This window comes from Protopterus annectens, chromosome 8.part0 (assembly GCF_019279795.1).
Source record: "Protopterus annectens isolate FY-2018-M chromosome 8.part0, PAN1.0, whole genome shotgun sequence".
NCBI classification, from domain to species: Eukaryota; Metazoa; Chordata; order Ceratodontiformes; family Protopteridae; genus Protopterus; species Protopterus annectens.
Genome location: NC_056741.1, coordinates 24306515 through 24324672, shown reverse-complemented (window position 1 = coordinate 24324672; position 18158 = coordinate 24306515). Strand labels below are relative to the sequence as shown.

The window sequence follows — 18158 nt, the reverse complement described above, 5'->3', positions numbered from 1 at the left end:
TTCTATTTAACCAGTCTGACAAATGTATTTTCAAGTAACAAATTGGGTTTTGACCTAATTTGCTATTGACCATTTTCCTGAGTAATGTCGCTAAACTACTGTTTGTTTTTTGGCAATGTTTGCTTTTGTATATTAATGCCTGTAACTCAGTTTTTTGCCTGAAATTTTCAGGAAATGTTATTGACATAATTACGTACAAAAGCTTTTTGGTTGTAATCTTACTGTCAAAGGCAAAGGAACAGTTGCATTTTGAATTGTTTTGCTCCACTACCTGTACTTATTTGGCCAATTTGTTCTGCAGGAGTGAGAACCTTATGGCTCGTTTTTTTCTTGCCAATGTGTCCCAGTTTCCCTGTTTATTTCACAGTGGTGAGTGTCCGATGGTATAGAGTGGGCCAGCTGTAATGGTTCCTGCAACGTAGTTAATCTCTGGAGCTGTCTCTTCAGCAGCTTCCTTAGTTCCACAGTCTTGTCCAACCTCTGGGAGCTGTGTACCCACACAAACCAGAATTCCAAAATTGCACTTTGCCTTGCAGTGTTGGGCAGTGCCCTGCAGTATCATGCTTCAGCGATATAAACTCCAGTGCTTCCACTATTTTATCCAGCTATTGTGTCAAAAAGGCCTGTCCCCTCCAGCATTTGTACATCTAATTTGAACATGGATCTTCTGGGTCTCCATTGGGGCTGTATTTTGAATTTTAATGGAAAAGTTTTTTACTGCAACATATCAGAAGGTATTATGCAGCAATCCATATTAGTTTTTGTACCCGAGTGCACAGCCACGTTATGTATTTGTTTTGCAGTGCTTTATATTTGTTACTCCAAAGATAACTCAGCTGTGCTTTTTCAACTGTTCTGCAAATATTGCAGTTTGTGTATTTCAGAAGGCCTTTCTGGCATGAATTTGACCCCAACTTCACAGATAAATCTTTATTTGCCTCAAGATGTTATTAAAATTTCAGGACAAGGCAAGTACTGCACATTGCATCACCTAATGGCTTTTAGAGAAAGCAACAGACTTGCAGTTCAGAACTATTGTACTATGCTTATTAACAAAAGTTTGCAAGGAACTGTTATTAGAAGATGGAAATGAACACACCTAAGCAGCTCTACATATTGCATCTAAAAAAATCCCCTCTTCTGGAGAAATAATAGCTTACTACTTATGCATCGGAGTTCTATTCTGGACCAGTGCTGCATTTTCTATTCTGAGTAGAAGCTTCATAAGCTCCCACTGGAAACAAGTGTAGTAGAAAATGAAAATATGTGATAGTGGAAAGTTCTAGAACTCTACATTTTGATACAGACCTACACAGACCAAGTCCCTGTCACTATACTCTGTATCGTATGGGCTTCTCGATGGAGACTTTTATGCTGGGCTTAGAGCAGTCTCGGACCCAAACCTAATGAACTTGCTGCACTTCTGTAAATCAAACAGGACTAGAACTATCCATTCCAGGGACCTAAATATGGCCTATGACTTAAATTGTTCATGCTGAAGGGACAGATTTGTTTCTCAGTGACTGACGAGTCTTTGTAATAGGCTTACCAGTTCATGTGAAACATAGCATCTCTGTGACACTGTTCAAAAGGAACCTGGACAAGTGGATGGGGCACTGTAAATTCTTGGTGGGAATAGTGCCCACAGCCCTCCTGGACATGGGCAGTCATTACTAAATGCAATCCTGGGTATTTTATTTGTGATATTACATTGGCATGAAATGGCTAGGCATGAAATGACCTCTGGGTCGATAGCCTGGTAAACTCCTATGATCCAGTGATACCGTTGTATAAAAGGCCATATAGCTGTTCCCTTTTGAAGGTTCATAAGTATTTTAAGATTCTCAAGCACAAAATGCAGTTGCAACTGTAGTTTTACCTTAGGAGGTTTAGATGCAGCACTGAATTTGATCCCACCCCTTTTGGCTGCATAAAATCATGGAATTTGAGCCATGTTGAACTGAAAACAAAAATGATTTTTTTTTCTGGAAATGACTGCATTGCTGCATGGAGCAGAAGGTATCTGAGACCTAATAGAAGTATAATGTGCTCGACTGCCTGGTTGTATTAATGTCCATGTAGGCTTGTTGGTGAAGACCGTCAATGCGGGGTCATAGCTGTGTAACAGTTTGTCATTTCCTTGTACAGTTTGCTGTGAAAATGTCCATATATTCAGTTATAAATTGTTTAACATCTCCTTGGTAGTTGCAAAGGCTAATAGAACTGCTGCGTAATGAACAAGTGTCAATCATAATTCTTGATGATGCTTTAACTTTTTTACTTTGAGTGCTGAATGACATCACTGTACAGGGCAAGTAGATGTTTCATTTTTTTCTGTATTTATTCACTTGCATGAGCAAGAATAACATTGCACATGTTAAGAACTAATTCTTCAACATCTTTATTATGGATGCTGTAAAATTATAATACTAAAAGCAACAGCTTGAAAGCCAGTATATGGATCATGTCTTCATTCTGTTTCTAAAATTCACTCCAGTAGTTTTCACTCCTTTTGCTCACATACTGCCCCAGTAGAATCTGCCTCGTAAGACAATCTCCTTTTTTAACAAGTCACACAAATATGATGGGCACAGTAACCTAGTTCATGTTGCTCTCAGGCACATACACTGTACTGCTCCAATGATCTGTCAGTGATTAACAGCATTCATGTAGCTGCCAAATGGTTCCCATTCACAGTGTTGACTTGCCGGAATGTCGACTCGCATAACAGCAAGACAACAACAGCAAAGTTTAAAACTGCAAACTCCTGGAATGACTAATTTCGCTTCCGGGAAACTAGCCACTTGGGCCACCATAGCGACCTTTGCCATTTTCTTCAGTGTGCTGCGATCTTGGAGTTTTATATTAGGAGGGGGGAGTGGTGGGTGAAGCCCCCCACTCCAGTGGGTTTTACGTGTTTTGATTTTCCCACTCCGGTGGGTTTAATTTATGTATTATGTGTTTCAGTGGTGGCCAAGTGGTTAGTTTCCTGGAAAACAGCATAATACAAAAACTAAACCCACCAAAGTAGGAAAAACAAAGTACATAAAACCTACTGGAGTGGGGGGCTTTGTCACCTTACACCCCCTACCTAAAGATCCCAACTCCATGATCACACTGGTGGAGAAAAGGGCAAAGGTCGCTAGGGTGGCCAAGTAGTTAGTTTCCCAGTGCGAAATTTGCCATTCCGGGAGTTCATTGTTTTAAACTTGGCTGCTGTCATCTCATTATGCGAGTCGACACGAATGGAAACATTTTACACATACGCTGCCCTTGAAAAAAGATAACCACCTTTTAGTTATGATGTCTGATTATGAAGTAAGTGAAGTCATAATGGCCACAGTAATGAGTTTCAGATTTTTGCTGTTTAAAATGCTGCCTACCAGCAGTTGTTGGTAATCATGTAATGGACATTTGCTTTCACACACAACCTGCCCTCTTCATTCACAAATATAGCCAACTTCTGTTTACAAATGTGAGTATAATGAAAGTAAAAGATGCAATTGTCGTAGAAATGTATTTCAGCTAGTTCTTGGAGGCCTGCACACTGTCACAACAAGCCCCATCATAACTGATCACATAATTGCCACCTCACATAGCTTATTCTCCAAGAAAAAGTATTACCACTTTCTGCTTAGACTTCTGATAACTGCTTTTGAAGAATTTGAAAGATGTGATTGTTACTGTAATATATTTGTTAGCTATACTGTACTTCCCTATACCACACAAACTCCCCTTAACTCACTCCTCTTCTCCACCATATGCCATCCTTTTACCTCTTCTCTAACTTCCAAAAAAACTTTTTCTGTACATAAATGTTTATATACATGATTTTCATCTGAAATGCTTTTACTTTTTAAAGTTTAGACTATATAAATTTCATTTTTTTTGTAAATTACTTAGAATTAGAAATGTCATGTATTTTTTAACTAACTACATATCTTATGTATGCTTCCATTGTTCTACTACTTTATTACTTTTGTATAATTGTCTATATTCTGTGGAGCTTTTCTCCCTGGGCCTTCACTGAAAACGCGCTCTTCCAGGCCCAGTGGACCATCTCGGTCAAACTGTAATTAAGTGTTCATGTAACTGCCATGTGCATTTACACACTGCCTTCCTCCATCCCACCTCCAAAAACTGGATGAGAATGGTGAGAGAGTGGCCACTGTAATGTATCTCAGCTTGCTGCTTTTATTCACAGCCCTCCCCATCCCCTTATGTATTATAGTACATTAAAAAGTAATAAATTATTGCTGTGTTCATTGCAGTCTTGCTTTGAGAGCAGTTGTAAATCGTCCAAAACAGACATCTTAAGGATATATTTGCTAGTTTTAAATAAGGTTAATATTTATATGGTTTAAAATGAATGTCATTTTCTGTTTTGGGGGATGAGGCGGTATATTTAAAAGGTTATTTGATTTGTCTTATTGTCTGAAGATTATATAGTTATCCAAACGAAAAGTGCTCAACAAATATTTAAGGAGAGTTTTTTCCATTTACCGTACTGTTTTTTTTTTTTTTTTTGTTTTGGTTTTTTTTTTTTTTTTGTTTTGAGTAGTTGTGTCTGGTCCCTGAAGAGCAGAGCATTTGTTCATGTAGTCTTTAGTCCAGTGCATAAAAATCATAGTATAAGCACGCTCAGAACAACCGATCTCAGGTTACCTCAAATAGTATCTGGAGGTGAACTAGTCAGTTGCTACTGAATAAGTGGGAGGAAACAAGAAGCCAACATTAGAAATAGTGTAGCATCCCACTTTTTAGATTCTAATTGCCATCTGTTTTAATAGAAGCTGTAGTGTAGTTCATTACTGTAATAATTGTACTAATGAACGTACTGCGTGTGTCCTAACAGTAGATTTTTTTTTACATTTTAAAATTTAGATCCATTCCTTTCCCATTTTAAAATGACATGAAAAAAAAAAAAAAACAGGGAGTCCCATCTTAAACAACTCACTGACAGTGATTTCCTGTGAATGAAGTCCAGTTGTTAGTGAGTCAGGTAGGATAACCAAACTTGTAGTTCAGCATTGTCTGCAGTGATGAAGTAAAATCAGCAGTGTTCCATGCCTGCATTTCAGCCCCCCTTAATTATAATAATAAAAATAGTATTATATTGAACATGTCATTATTGGTGTCCATGTCTGCTGTTCAGTTGATGCTTGTAATATACTGCATTGTGGTATACTAGTATGCTGTACTGTAATACTGCTGGTATTGAGGTGTTTTTTTCCCCGTACTTTGCTGTGTTGCACTTCACTCTTTCATACATTAAAGCTCTCCTTCTCTTTGTAGATAGTTGAAAAAAACACCTCCATAACATTGCATAACTTATGCCATTGAGCATTTCTTGATCAATCGTGACCTCCTTCACCTCCTTATTTCTTGCCCAGCATCTTAACATTAGGCACACTGAAGCTCTGCACAAACTGTTACATGCTTACTGACCAGCATTTACTATTACCATAGACTGAAGTGTGAGAGGTGCGAACACCGAAGACAAACCTCTTGCACATGCTGGTTACAGTATAAATACTAACACCACTTTTCGTGCTGTAAAAAGAGATGTAAAACCTTTCTTTCACAAGATGCTACAAAAATCACTTCCAATGTTGCAGTAGTCTTCTAGCTAGATGAGGAAGTGTAATTGTATCCCAGCCAAACCAAGAAATATTCAGCATACTAATGAAATAGTGCACTTGTTTTAAATTTGAAGAAGCCTTCACTCATAAGTAAGTTTTAGTCTTGCTCTTCATTATTACTGTCGGTCATTTTTTTTTTAACTTCCAAGATGTTTACATATTTTACTAGCTATATAAAATTGCTATTACTCAGTTACTCATGGGTAAAGCAAAACGTTTTTGGAAGAAAACCACTTCATGGATTACTCTGCCAGATCCAAGAGTTTTCAGGATATTTTGGAGATGTTCTTTAACTGTACACCATTTCACTTCAGGTTTATACTGTGTGACATGAGCAATTTGATCACAGCAAATTAGTTTCATTCTAGTGTTAAAAACCCACTCATATTGTTTGAAAAGGGACATAATGGAGTCAAAAGGTGGGGGGTATATCACAAAGCATTCACAACCACAGACTATGATCATTTTGTATTCATAATTGAAATATTGAAAAATGAAGCACCCTGGTGAAAGAAAGAATTGTGGTACCCAAGAGGCAGCTGACTGCTGTCCTATTTTTTTTTTGCGTAGCCTTGAGTGGTGCATCAGTGTATTGCAATATGAAGTCACCAACAACTTTGTTGCCATGACAAGTGGACTGCTGTTGTAGATTGCAGGGCTTAACCAAACGACTCTGGTGACTCAGTGGTGGAAAAGCCTCTATCTGGAATGGAATGGGTGTTGTGTTGCTGAGATTTGGCTACATCATGATTACAGTGCCACACCTTGATCTGATTTTGCAACTGATTTTTGTAACACCTCATAACAGAACTAGTCAAGTTTGTGTTACAAATGCTTGTAGATCTGGAATGGCCTTTACTCACCAGGCAAAAATGGTCATCTGGCTATTTTGTTGTAGTTGTTTTTACTCTGCCCAGTTTGTGTTTTGTTAGCTTTATAAAATTTATATTACTTATATTCCTGCTTTTATGTAAGAATAGCTGTTTGGAAAAAAAAAACTCCATGCATTACTTTTTCCAGGATTTAGGGGCGATTTTGTTTAACTATACACCACTTCAACTTTTTGGTTTGTTTACTTGAGCTGAAGGTGAAAATTCTCTTTTCAAGTACTAGAACTGAATTACAGTATTTTAAGTGATTTTGTTTTGTACAGTATATATAGTAATTAACTTTTTTATTGATATTATTCTAATGGACCCTAATAATGTGAATCAGCCTGAAATGAGATGGATGGCCATCCCATATGTTTTGCAAATGATGGGTCTGTAGGTCTCTCTGCAGGGCTTTTGCATACTGAAAAGGCTTCTACCCTCATAGTACCCTTTTAAGCAATACTGTCAATATAGACCATCAACCTAGTAAATGTATGACTACTTGTCACTAAAATTTGGTTGCAGTGCATTGAAAACACTCCCTCTTTAGGATTTACTGCTCATTTAGGCCTACAACTGGAATAACAGTTGTGGTGATGGCATGTTTGTCTCCATCCAAAATGCTAGCACTTCTTGACTTGTTGACTAGTACAATAAGCTTTAACTCTCTCATATCACACCTTGGCCAGCCGCAGAACCCCATTTGAACCAAGTTCGCTGATGACTGCAAACTGGGCGCCATAATTGACTCTCCGGCTGACACGGACATCCTTCAAAAAGGCCTTACTGAGACAGACACCTGGTGTCAAAGTCATGGCCTCAAGCTAAATGCCAAAAAATGCATAGTCATCCCCTTTGGGAAAAACAAAACACCCACGAATTACCACATAGGTGGCAGCCCCCTTAATACAGAAGAGGTAATAAGAGATCTAGGGACCCAGATAGATAGTAATCTCTCCTTTGGCAATCATATTGCCAAAGTAGTTAGGAAATCCTTCTATGTGGCCCATCTAATTACTAAGGGGTTCGCATCTAGAAATAAAGAGGTTATAGTGCCCCTCTACTCGTCACTCATCAGACCCATCATAGAGTACAATTCCCCATTTGGGATGTGCCTCACAAGACACTTCCAACAGCTGGAAAGACCACAAAAGCACCTCACCAAGAGGACTACTGGCCTCAAACATAAGTCTTATGCAGCCCAACTCAAGCTGTACTCAGTGATATATCGCTTACTCATAGTTGATCTTTGCATGATTTACAAAGCCTTGTCCAACTCAGAATTGATGGACATGCTCCACCTAAAGAAATCCAAGTCACTGCAAGCCACGTGCTCTAGTGAGCTAAACCTCGCCACAACAATAAATAGAACATGCTGGAGGGATAGATTCTTGTCACAGAGACTCCCCATGCTTTGGAGCAAAATTCCTAACTACATTAGGCAGAGCCCCTCACTAACACTCTTCAAGAGAAGCCTTGACGAGTGGATGGGTAACAGAAAATACACCCCTGGGATCATTTCATTGGCTCTGCTTGACAGAGGCTCAGGTAATTAATCAATGGGGCGGCGAAAGCCGACACACTCTGGCTAGGCTTAAAAATGCTCTCGGGCAGATAGCCTAGTACCTACCTATGAACCTATTTATGACATCTGCAGATGGCAAAGATTATCTTGATAAGTGATAACTCTTACATTATTCCATCCATCCACTTCAGCTGATGGGATTTCACCACAAGATGTATATAGTTTGGCAGACCGAGTCCTCTTCAAGAGATGGAGTTCATTTCCTAGTCAGATAATGCACCTGTCCCCTTGGCATCCACAGATTTTATTTGCTACTTCTAAAAATAAAATGAAATCTCCACAACTTCATGTAAGTGTCTATATTTGTCTTTTTCAAATGTTTTTCACTTTGTTCCAAGATTTTCCTTTTTGCAAGATTTGGGTGGAAGAAAACTGTTTTACTGCTTTCTGTCCTTGCAGATAAGTGAAATAGGCCTTTTTGCTTTTAGATGAGGTTTTAATGCTTTTATTGGAAATTTCTTTCATACAGTATCCTTTCTTTAGTAATTTCTTGATTGTAGTGCTGTATTGCTCTAGTACTAGTATTGATGATTATTGTATTGTCTTTTGACTGTTTAATTAAACATTGACAAGGGTTTCAGAAAATGCACTTGCTGTGGGCATAAAATCTTACCCCAGGATACTTGCCAGCTGCTTGTGGATATCTAGGGCCAGATCCCATCCTGGGCTACTATAAGATCTAAAAGGGCTTTGATCCTAATTCTCCAAGAGTAAGAGAACAAATTAATGCTTACACTTGGCAGGGAGGAGACTTTTACAGTGGGGGAGGCTGGGACAAAGCTAGAGTGAAAGAAAAGGAAAGAGGAAAAACCTGAGGATTTTCCACATTCAGCTTCTACTGAAATCCTCTAACCCAGTCCTTTCCCGGAGGACTCTACTCTACTCTAACTTTGGCACCATCTCTGCCTCCAGTGTTGGGGCCTTTCCACACGCACCTAATCATTGTCCATGATCAGTCCCTCAGAAGGACATTCAACAGCCATTAATCTGAGAACTTTCTAGGTTCCTCCCCTGTGCTTTTTCTCCCTAAGGTCTAATAGGTCTGTTCTGAGCACTACAGATTTTGATTGGGAAAGGGTGAAGAGAGCCTTTGTAAAGGCTCAGACTGGTATAAGTGTCATGCCATCCCCACAGATATCTAGGACAGATGGGATTAAACTTGGGTCAACCCAGACAGAAGGACCTTCCCCATTACGTGTTTTGGTAACTGAGGATCTGATGTCAATTTTCATTCCATCCACTACTACTGGGTTCGGATCTGAGGTGTCTGATCCAACTCAACCTCTGTAGAAGGTCATGGCAACATAGAATTCTTGAGCTTCTCCCTTACCTGCAGTGCACCATCCCCCATTACCTCAGAGCTCGTTTGCCATCATTAGGTGAAAGACGTGATTTGTCTCAAGTTATTTGGGATAGATGAGTACTAATTTTTTGAACAATCTCACTAATCTTTCCCTTTTGTTTTACTAGCGTACTGTAGATACTATTAGTATCTTTCCCTGTTTCTCTCCTTTACCCTTCTGCGTTTATCATAGTCCTTAATACTTTTGTAGGTAGCCCCTTTCTCCTTGTTTCTTTATCAGTATATTGAAGACCTTTTTTTTTTTTTCCTTCAAGTCTTGTTGCCTTTTTTTTTGTACTTAGTTTTTCTGTATAGTAGTTACTGTAGCAGTTTGTTCTGAGCTGACAAAAACCCCCTGCGGGTTTTAAGAAGTGTGGTCAAAAAATTCCTATCTCTGACTTGCACACCCTTTGTGTTTATTGCCTTGGTCCACTCCACCTGCAAGAGTTGTGTGATGTGTCATGGGTTCAACCATTGAGTGTTAGTGGAACACAAGAATAAATTAATCTTAAAGGGACTTTTACCTCCTTGGCGATGCCATAGCTGGAGAAACCTCCAAAAAGTTGTCTCACACCTCTCTCGGCGCTTCTGTTTTTTCCAAGACCTTGGAGAAAACTTCCAAAAGACCTTCAGATCCTACAGTTTTCTCAGATCCACCTAAGAAAAAGAAAATTAAGCTTTCCTGTCTGACCCCCCTAGGGTCAAGAAAAAGTAAAAAGTCTTTCTTCACATTTGACTTTTTTCTTTATATCCAAAGTCTCCGAAAACTAAGGATTTGTAGGATCTGAAGACATCAGATGCTCCAAGACTACTGAATGTACTTTCCACATCTACATCTGTGGGTCCGGTCCCATGTAGAGTGCCTTCTCTTTCTTTGTAGACCAGATTCTCCTTCCAGACAGTCCCCTCAGTCATCTAGAAGCCTCACTGTAAAGGTTGTGGAGAGGGTAGTGAGATCCTCTCTGTGCAGAACCACCTAGTTGTTGCTTTGGGTCAGGAAGCCCATACATTTAAGACACCACCTCTAACTATTCCTCCGCTGACTCTGATTTTGGAGCCCTTGGATCTGAGTTGTCCAGGCCCATCATATTCAGATTCTAAGATCGCTGTATCCTCTAATCCGATGCTTGCTCTGTGCTCCTCCATGCTATCAGATCAAGAGAGATCTTGGAGCTGATTCTACCCTGTCAGATCCAAGGTGTTTCAGTCAACTGCATGGGCTTTGGAATTCTCTACACCTCGGAGCTTTGGTAAGTTAGTTTGGCTCCGACTTCTGCCTCAGGGCAACTTTCCTCAGAGCAGGTAAGGACCAAGGATCAGAAAGCCCTCTTTTCAGACCTGGGTTCCTACCCCTCTGGGAAGGTTGGCCTTTAGGATTTTGGAGAGAACCCTGTCCGCTACCATGACAGTGATGGATCTTATCCCCTCTGGTCCTGCCTCTGCATCACCCCATCTGTTCAAGAGTCTCAGTTAACCCTTCCACAGGGACAGCCAATACCAAAACCCCAGGGCACCCAGTTTGGTATTTCCACTTATTCTGATACCTCCCCAGATTATCCAAAAGAGGGGGTCCCTCTGAAGAGGGCATGTGAGAGTATCTGGATTCTCCTAAGTCTGTCACTGAAGACTCTGATTTTGAGGAGGGCAAAGGGTCCCCATTGTCACCTCCTGCAGATGTCTAGTTTGGAGACGTCCTTGAAATCCTAAAACAGAGGTGGTTGGAAGCCCAGCAACCCTTCAGAGGAATCTGTGCTCCTAGAGCCATTTGGTACTGGACCATCTAATTCTTGGGTGATTCCACCTGCCGACAAGCTCTTTGGACTGGTCTCTCAGCAGGCATGGAAGGAGCCTGACACCATTGAGCCCATTCCAAGGAAGCCTGATGAAATTATGATCCCCTGAGCTGAGAAAGACTAACAGTTCTGGTTCAAGGGCTCCCCTGTTGATGCCATGGTCACAGTGGCAGCCACAAAAGGAACTAGCTAACAAAAGTTCCTCTATTCATCCCCTGACCAGGGAGTCACAGATGATAGGTCTGGGAAGTGTCCACCCTTCAGGGACCTTTGCCTTGAGGTTTCTGAACTATTTGGCACGTTTCACCAGACTACAGAGGGATCTCAAAGGAAGTCTCTGATATCCTCACAGGAGCCGTGTCTGAGGTGAAATTCAGTTACCTCCCAGCTGGTGAGCCTACAATCGATATCAAACTCAGCCATGAGGCTTATTTCCAATGTGGCAGAAGGAACCTCAAGGGTAGTGGTTTCAGGCATAGCCATTAGGAGATGCACCTGGATGTGCTTGTGTGACTTCTCGGAGCCTAGGTCTGTTTCAGTGCTTCTTTTGATGGCACATGTCTTTGGCCCTGAAGTGAAAGATGTATTGTCCAGGTGTGAGAAGGATGGAAAGACCCTTTCTTCCATGGGCGTGCATTTTTCCACCCCACCCCCCAAAGATCCTTCTTGGGGACTCGAGGGGGTGGAAAGATGTAGTTAAAGAAATCGCAGTGATCTTTCCAGTGCACACGTGGAGGGTCTTCCCCAGAGGTAGAGGGGGAAATTCGAATGGTAGATGCTGCCCTCGCAGCAGAGGCCAGGGTCCAGGGAACCATTCTTTGGCAAAACACTTCCAGTACTCCTGAACGGAAGCCCGATTTGTTCCCCTCTAGAGGCAATCTGGGATCATTTGTCTCGGCATCAGAGAGTCTGGTTAGAAATAAGATACTGGGGTGCCATTTCCCTTCCTCCTCCAGTTTCAAGGAAAATCCCCAATGTTCCACCCACTCAGATGGGTCAAGCAGCCATTCAAATACAAAAGCTGCTAAACAAGTCATCCGAGAAGCCCCCCCCCCCCCCAGACTAGAAAGGATCCAGAACTTAGTCAAGATTTTTTAGTGCCAAAGAAAGCAGGGGACTGGAGACAGATTCTGGATCTCAGCAGTCTGAACAGATTTGTTTGAAAGACAAAGTTCCAGATGGTTGCAGTTCAATTTATCCTTCTGTTTTTGGAAAAGGATGACTGGATGTGCTCAAGATTTCCAGGATGCATACTATCATATAAAAATAGGAGATGCAGGAGATTCTTACAATTCTGGCTAGGAGACTGTCATTATTAGTGTGGAGTAACTGCCCTTTGGTCTTACCACAGCTCCCAGGGTGTTCACCAAATGTGTGGCGGTGGTAGCAGCTCACTTTAAGACTGCAAGGATTCCATGTGTTTCCATACTTAGACTGGCTCATTACCGCTGTGACCAGGCATCAACTCCCCATGGCAAGAGAAGAAGCCATCCACACTTACACAAGGTTAGAAATTACCTTAAATTTCAAGAATTCAAATCTAGAGCAAACTCAAATTGTAAAATTCATAGATGAGCTACTCAACACAAGGTCAGCAGTAGCCTCCCTTCCCTTATCCAGAGTTCAAACTTTAAGGTCACAAGTCAGCAAGATACTTTGCAGTACCACAGTCTTGGGTCACCTAGTTCTACAAGCCCTAGTACCAATGGCGCTAGCAATAACCCTTGTTCTACTAGCCAGGTTTCACTTGAGGATTCTACAGTGGATGTCTGCATCTCAGTTGTAGATTCTTCAACTACATTGTCCACTTTCATATGAATTACCAACTCATGCAAGAAAAGTCTGATGTGGTGAATCCAGTTGGAACTGCTACAGAGCTGTCCATTTGTCCCCTCACAGCCCATGGCCATAGTGACCACAGACACTTCCCAGCTGTGGTGAGTGGGGTATTACCTCGTAAAGAGTCCAAGACATGTGGTCCCCCGAAGAGACCAATTTGCATATCAGCGTACTGGAGTTGAGAGCAGTGCTTTTGGCATTCCAAGCCTTTCAGGATGCTCTTCTGTCAGGAATGATTGCAGTACAGACGGTGTCAGTAGTTTGGTACATCAACAAACAAGGAGGAACCAGATTGTACCCCCTATGTCAAGAAGCACTAAGGGTGCAGCAATGGGCAATATTCCAACCACCCTCTCTCAGCAAAGCACATTCTGGGGAAGTCCAACATGTTAGCAGACAAGATGAGCAGGTGCATTCTGTTACCTCATGAAGGGTCCCTCAGCCAGAAAGTTGCAGAATAATTTTCTGTAAGTGGGGCAAATGGTGCTGTGACTGCATCTCCCCTGAACAACTGCAGCAGCTATTTTGTCCTACTCTCCCACAAGGGGAGTCACTGAGGGATGTTCTTCTCTGACTGGCCTCCCAATTCCCCTAATTACAACGTTCCTTAAGCTGCCAGGTTGAAGACCAAGGTCATTCTCATTGCTTCCATTTTGACCTTGACAGATTTGTTTGCCTTCCTGTGGCCTCACGTAATTCCCCAACCCTGGAGTCTGGACCCAGTTTCAGATCTCCTGTCTCACCCAATGGGCATGACGCATCCGGACCTTCTGAACCTCAAGCTGACAGCTTGGTTTCTTCAATTCCAATAATAGCCAGACAGTTGATGCTGTCTTCCCCTATTTGTCACATCTGGTCTCCCCTTAAGCCCTCCACTAGGAAACTTTATACTAGTAAGTGGAAAAGATTTGGGCATTGGGCTCTTCAAAAGTATATAAACCCTTTCTCAGCCCCAGTCAGTCACATGCTGGAGTTATTGCTGCTGCTTTTCAACCAGGGGGCCAGTTCTTAAACCGTGAAAGTCCATTTGCCAGCAATTTCTAATTTCCAGGTTGGTTTTGATGTCCATTCATTAACCTCTCAAACTAATGTAAAGCTTTATGTGGCACAATTTTTCTCAAACCTTTTAAAGATCTCATGCCACCATAGGATCTGAATCTGGTACTGTAGTCCTTCATTCTTCCACCCTTCAAGTCTGCCCATGATTGTGACCTTAAATTTTTGTTTTGGAAGACCTTATTCTTAGTTGCCTTCACTTCCACCAGACAAATTTCAGAAGTTCAGTTTGTCAGCGAAACCTTATTTCATTTTTCCATAAGGAGAGTCTCCTTACGAACCAATGCATCCTTTTTGCCCAAGGTAATTTCAGACAAACCGTAATCAATGCATCAATCTACCAGTCGTCTTCCTGAATTATACAACAAAGGAGATTATTTCTTACATATGTTAGATGTGCATAGATAGTTATATTTCTATCTGCATAGAAAGGATATTGGAATGACTGATCAATTGTTTGCATCTTTTGTTGATCTGAAATTGAGCTCGCCTGTATCTAAAGTCATTCTAAATAAATGGCTTGCTGACTATTTCCTTTTATTTACAACAAATCAGGTATGACTTTGCCATACAAAGTGTGTGCTCATTCAGCTAGAGCTGTAGCTACCCCCTCAATTTTCCAGTCCACTTCCATGGATGACATTTGTGTAGCAGTAACTTGGGCTTCCCCTCACAATTCTCGTATTATAAGATGGAGCTGGTTTCCAGAGGTAGGGCATCTTTCAGCTCAGGGGTGCTGAGAAATGGCCTTCCTTGAATCTACCCAGGGTTCTAAGTAGCTGGGGACTCTGTACCATCAGTTGAGGGTGGAATAACAATTGACAACATCAGATAAAGAAGTTGTTTATTTATTTACATTTGTTGACCGGGAGAGTCCGACTGGATACAGGTCTGTTTTCAGTGGAGGCCCGGGGAGAAAAGCTCCACATTAAGTATTTGCATTATACAGTTAAAAAAACATAGCATTTAAATATAGACATTAGTCCAGTTAAGGACGCAAGACAAGAAGAAAAGAGATGTAAAACAGCTGTAGAGCATAGTACAATTTTAAAATATGGTGACCAATACTAAACATGGTTAAAATGTAGGTGAGATTCATCAGTGAACAATTGGTACAATCTGTTTTTGAGGTACATAACGGCCATTAGCAGTTGTTACAAGAAGCTAGTATGTGGTAGGTAGCTGGGAACATGAGTAGCCAAGCTTGTTAAGAGTAGGTTGTTGATAGGGGGCTGAGAGAGGTAGTGGGTGGGGGGAGTGGATGGTATTAGAGGGGGGGTTGCAAGGGCATATCTGGCAAGTTTTGAAGTGTGATTTTAGTAAGGATTTAAAGTGGGTGCAAGAAGTTACAAAGGTAATTGAGGATGGGAGGGAGTTCCAGAGTTTGGCTATAGTGCAGGAGAGTAATGCTTCTCCAGCAGAGTTAATGGCTCCTGTGACCTATAGGAGGTTTTTGTGGCAGGATCTTAGTGGTCTCGTGGTTATGTAGGGTTGGAGTAGATTCTGGAGGGATGGGACTTTTAGTGGTTGGTTTATTAGTTTATGGGCGAGTGTGAGTTGGTACCATTGAAGGAGGTGGGGGAGCTCTAGCCAGCCCAGTTCTGCTAGTGAGAGACAGTGGTGTGTATGGTAGGAAGCCTCTGTGGCGAGTTTGGTGATTTTGTTGTAGCAGGTTTCGAGCTTATTTAGATCGTATTGTCTAAGGTTAGTAAATATTGGAGATGAGTAGAGTAGGGTAGAGATAAGATGAGAATTTGCTACCAAAATTTTAGCTGCTTTAAGTAGTTGCTGATTTCTATATAATGCTCCTAGTTTTTTGTGCACTTTTTTAATGGTCATGGAAATGTGAATGTCAAAGTTCAGTTTGTCTATTTCTACTCCTAGTAATTTGGTGTGTTCTGTAGGATGGATGGTGTATTTTGCTGTGATGTTAGTGAGAGCTGTCTAGGGTAAGTTTGGTGGGTTGGAAGATTAGTAATTTTGTTTTGTTTGGGTTGAGTATTAGTTGGGCATCGGATAACTCTGCTCTGTTGATCAGTGGCAGTGAAAAACATTGAGCAGCCTGTCTGCCCCCGTGGGAGTGGTTACTGACTTGAAACTGTAGTTTTATTGGCCATTCTGGGTCAATTCCAAAACTCCTTCATCTTCCTCTCTTAAAACCCTCTTTTGCGCGGTTTTTCCGCATTTTTGAGCATAGCGCAACAACGGGCAGCGCCGCCTAATTGGGTTTAAACTATTCCTGGCTCCACAAAGTCTGCTCTTCACTTTTCCCTTAGAACTGCTCTACCTCTCAATTTAAACACCATATTCTCATTCTAAGGCCCTTCACTGGTCCAATTAAGTAATCCTACAAGTTAGCACTGTTAAACCATAAGCACTACTTACTCTTATAATCTCTACGATCACCCTGTCCTCTATTGGTCCATCTTAAATTCAGTTTCCCTATTACTCTAGCATGTCCAAAGGTCAGTCAATGGTTTCCTCTCCAGTCCAGCTGGTGAATCTGGGAATTTTGAGGCAATGTTACAACTGTCTCATGTACACAGACAACCCTCTCCTCCTCCAAACAGGTTCAAATATATGTGAGAGATGCAACTATTTAGCCAAACTGGAGGCTGAGCTCTCTCATCTCAAAACTGGTGTAACCAGTCAGGAGGAGAAGGTAACCTCACACAACGCAATTCCAGTATCACATAGTCCCACCACATCAGCGAACCAAACACATAAATACACAAAAACATACTCGGAGGCTCTAAATAAAAGTCTACCTAAGCAACAGAGACCTCCAAAGCAGACATCCAAGCAAACGCTACCTCAAAACAAAACACACACAACACATAACCCACAAAGTCAGTGTGCCAAGCAGCCACAGCCCTTAAGGCTGAATAACACACCTGATACTCTTGTTATAGGTGACTCTATTGTCAGACACACTGACGTCCCGCTCACCAGGCTGAATAAAGAGAAGGTCACAGTGAGCTGCCTGTCGGGCGCTAGGATCCGCCACATAACGCAAGCACTCAGGTCACTCCAAAGCAAATACAAATATGACTCAGTCGTACATGCTGGTGTGAATGACCTGAGACGTACCTCCCTGGACTACATGAAAAGGGACATAGAGGAGCTCTCTGATCATGTAGCCCAGGCTGGTATGACCCTGACCTTGAGCAGCATCTTACCCTCACCTAGAATGATGCCACAGTACAAAGACAAAATGATCAATTTTAACAATTGGCTAAAATTTTGGTGTCATTCAAAGGGGATCCAGTGTCTGTCAGCCTGGGATGACATGCTCGACAAGCCACGTTGCTTCGCTAGGGACGGCTTGCACCTGTCACCACTGGGCTTTCGGATATTGGCAAAGGCTCTTGCCACCCCATAGTGCCTTTTTAGGCAAGGCTCAAAAGTCAAACCCACCCCCATAGAGAGCACAAGGAACAAGAAACTAAGGGTAATGCTGCTAAACGCCAAGTCTTAACCTCAAGATGCACGCACTCAAGCTCTCCTCAGTATGGAGAACATCGATATCTGTGCAGTGACAGAAACCTGGTTCAAGGCTCCAGAGAGCACCCCAGCACTACCAGGCTATACCTCATATCATGCTTTTCGCCCCAAAACCCGGACCGAACCACAAAAGGAGGGGAGTTTCCATATTTATCAAGGATATCCACACCTCCAGGTTAGTGGCATTGCACGAAGTATCTGAGACCATCCATGTGCAACTCACAGTGGGCAAGACTGCTTTTCAGTTTATAGCATCCTACAGACCACCCTCTCAAAGTCAGGAATCCCATTCGGCTTTCCTGAAAACATTGGAGAACATGAAGATCTCTCCGAACACCATTATATTGGGCGACTTCAACTACCCAAACATTGACTGGAAGCACTACTCAAGCCCCAGCACCTTAGCCCAAAGATTCCTGGAAATTATAAACTCAAATGCTATGGAACTAGTCACCACTCCCACAAGAGGGGACAACATACTTGACCTGATCATTACCAACATGGGGACTCTATGCTCCACACCAG

General features: G+C 41.8%; 1 long non-coding RNA gene across 1 annotated transcript in view; it reads left to right on the top strand.

The window, feature by feature from the left end:
• Positions 1 to 18158, top strand: part of LOC122808623 — a 295412-nt gene that overhangs the window by 180304 nt on the left and 96950 nt on the right. The window lies entirely within an intron of this gene.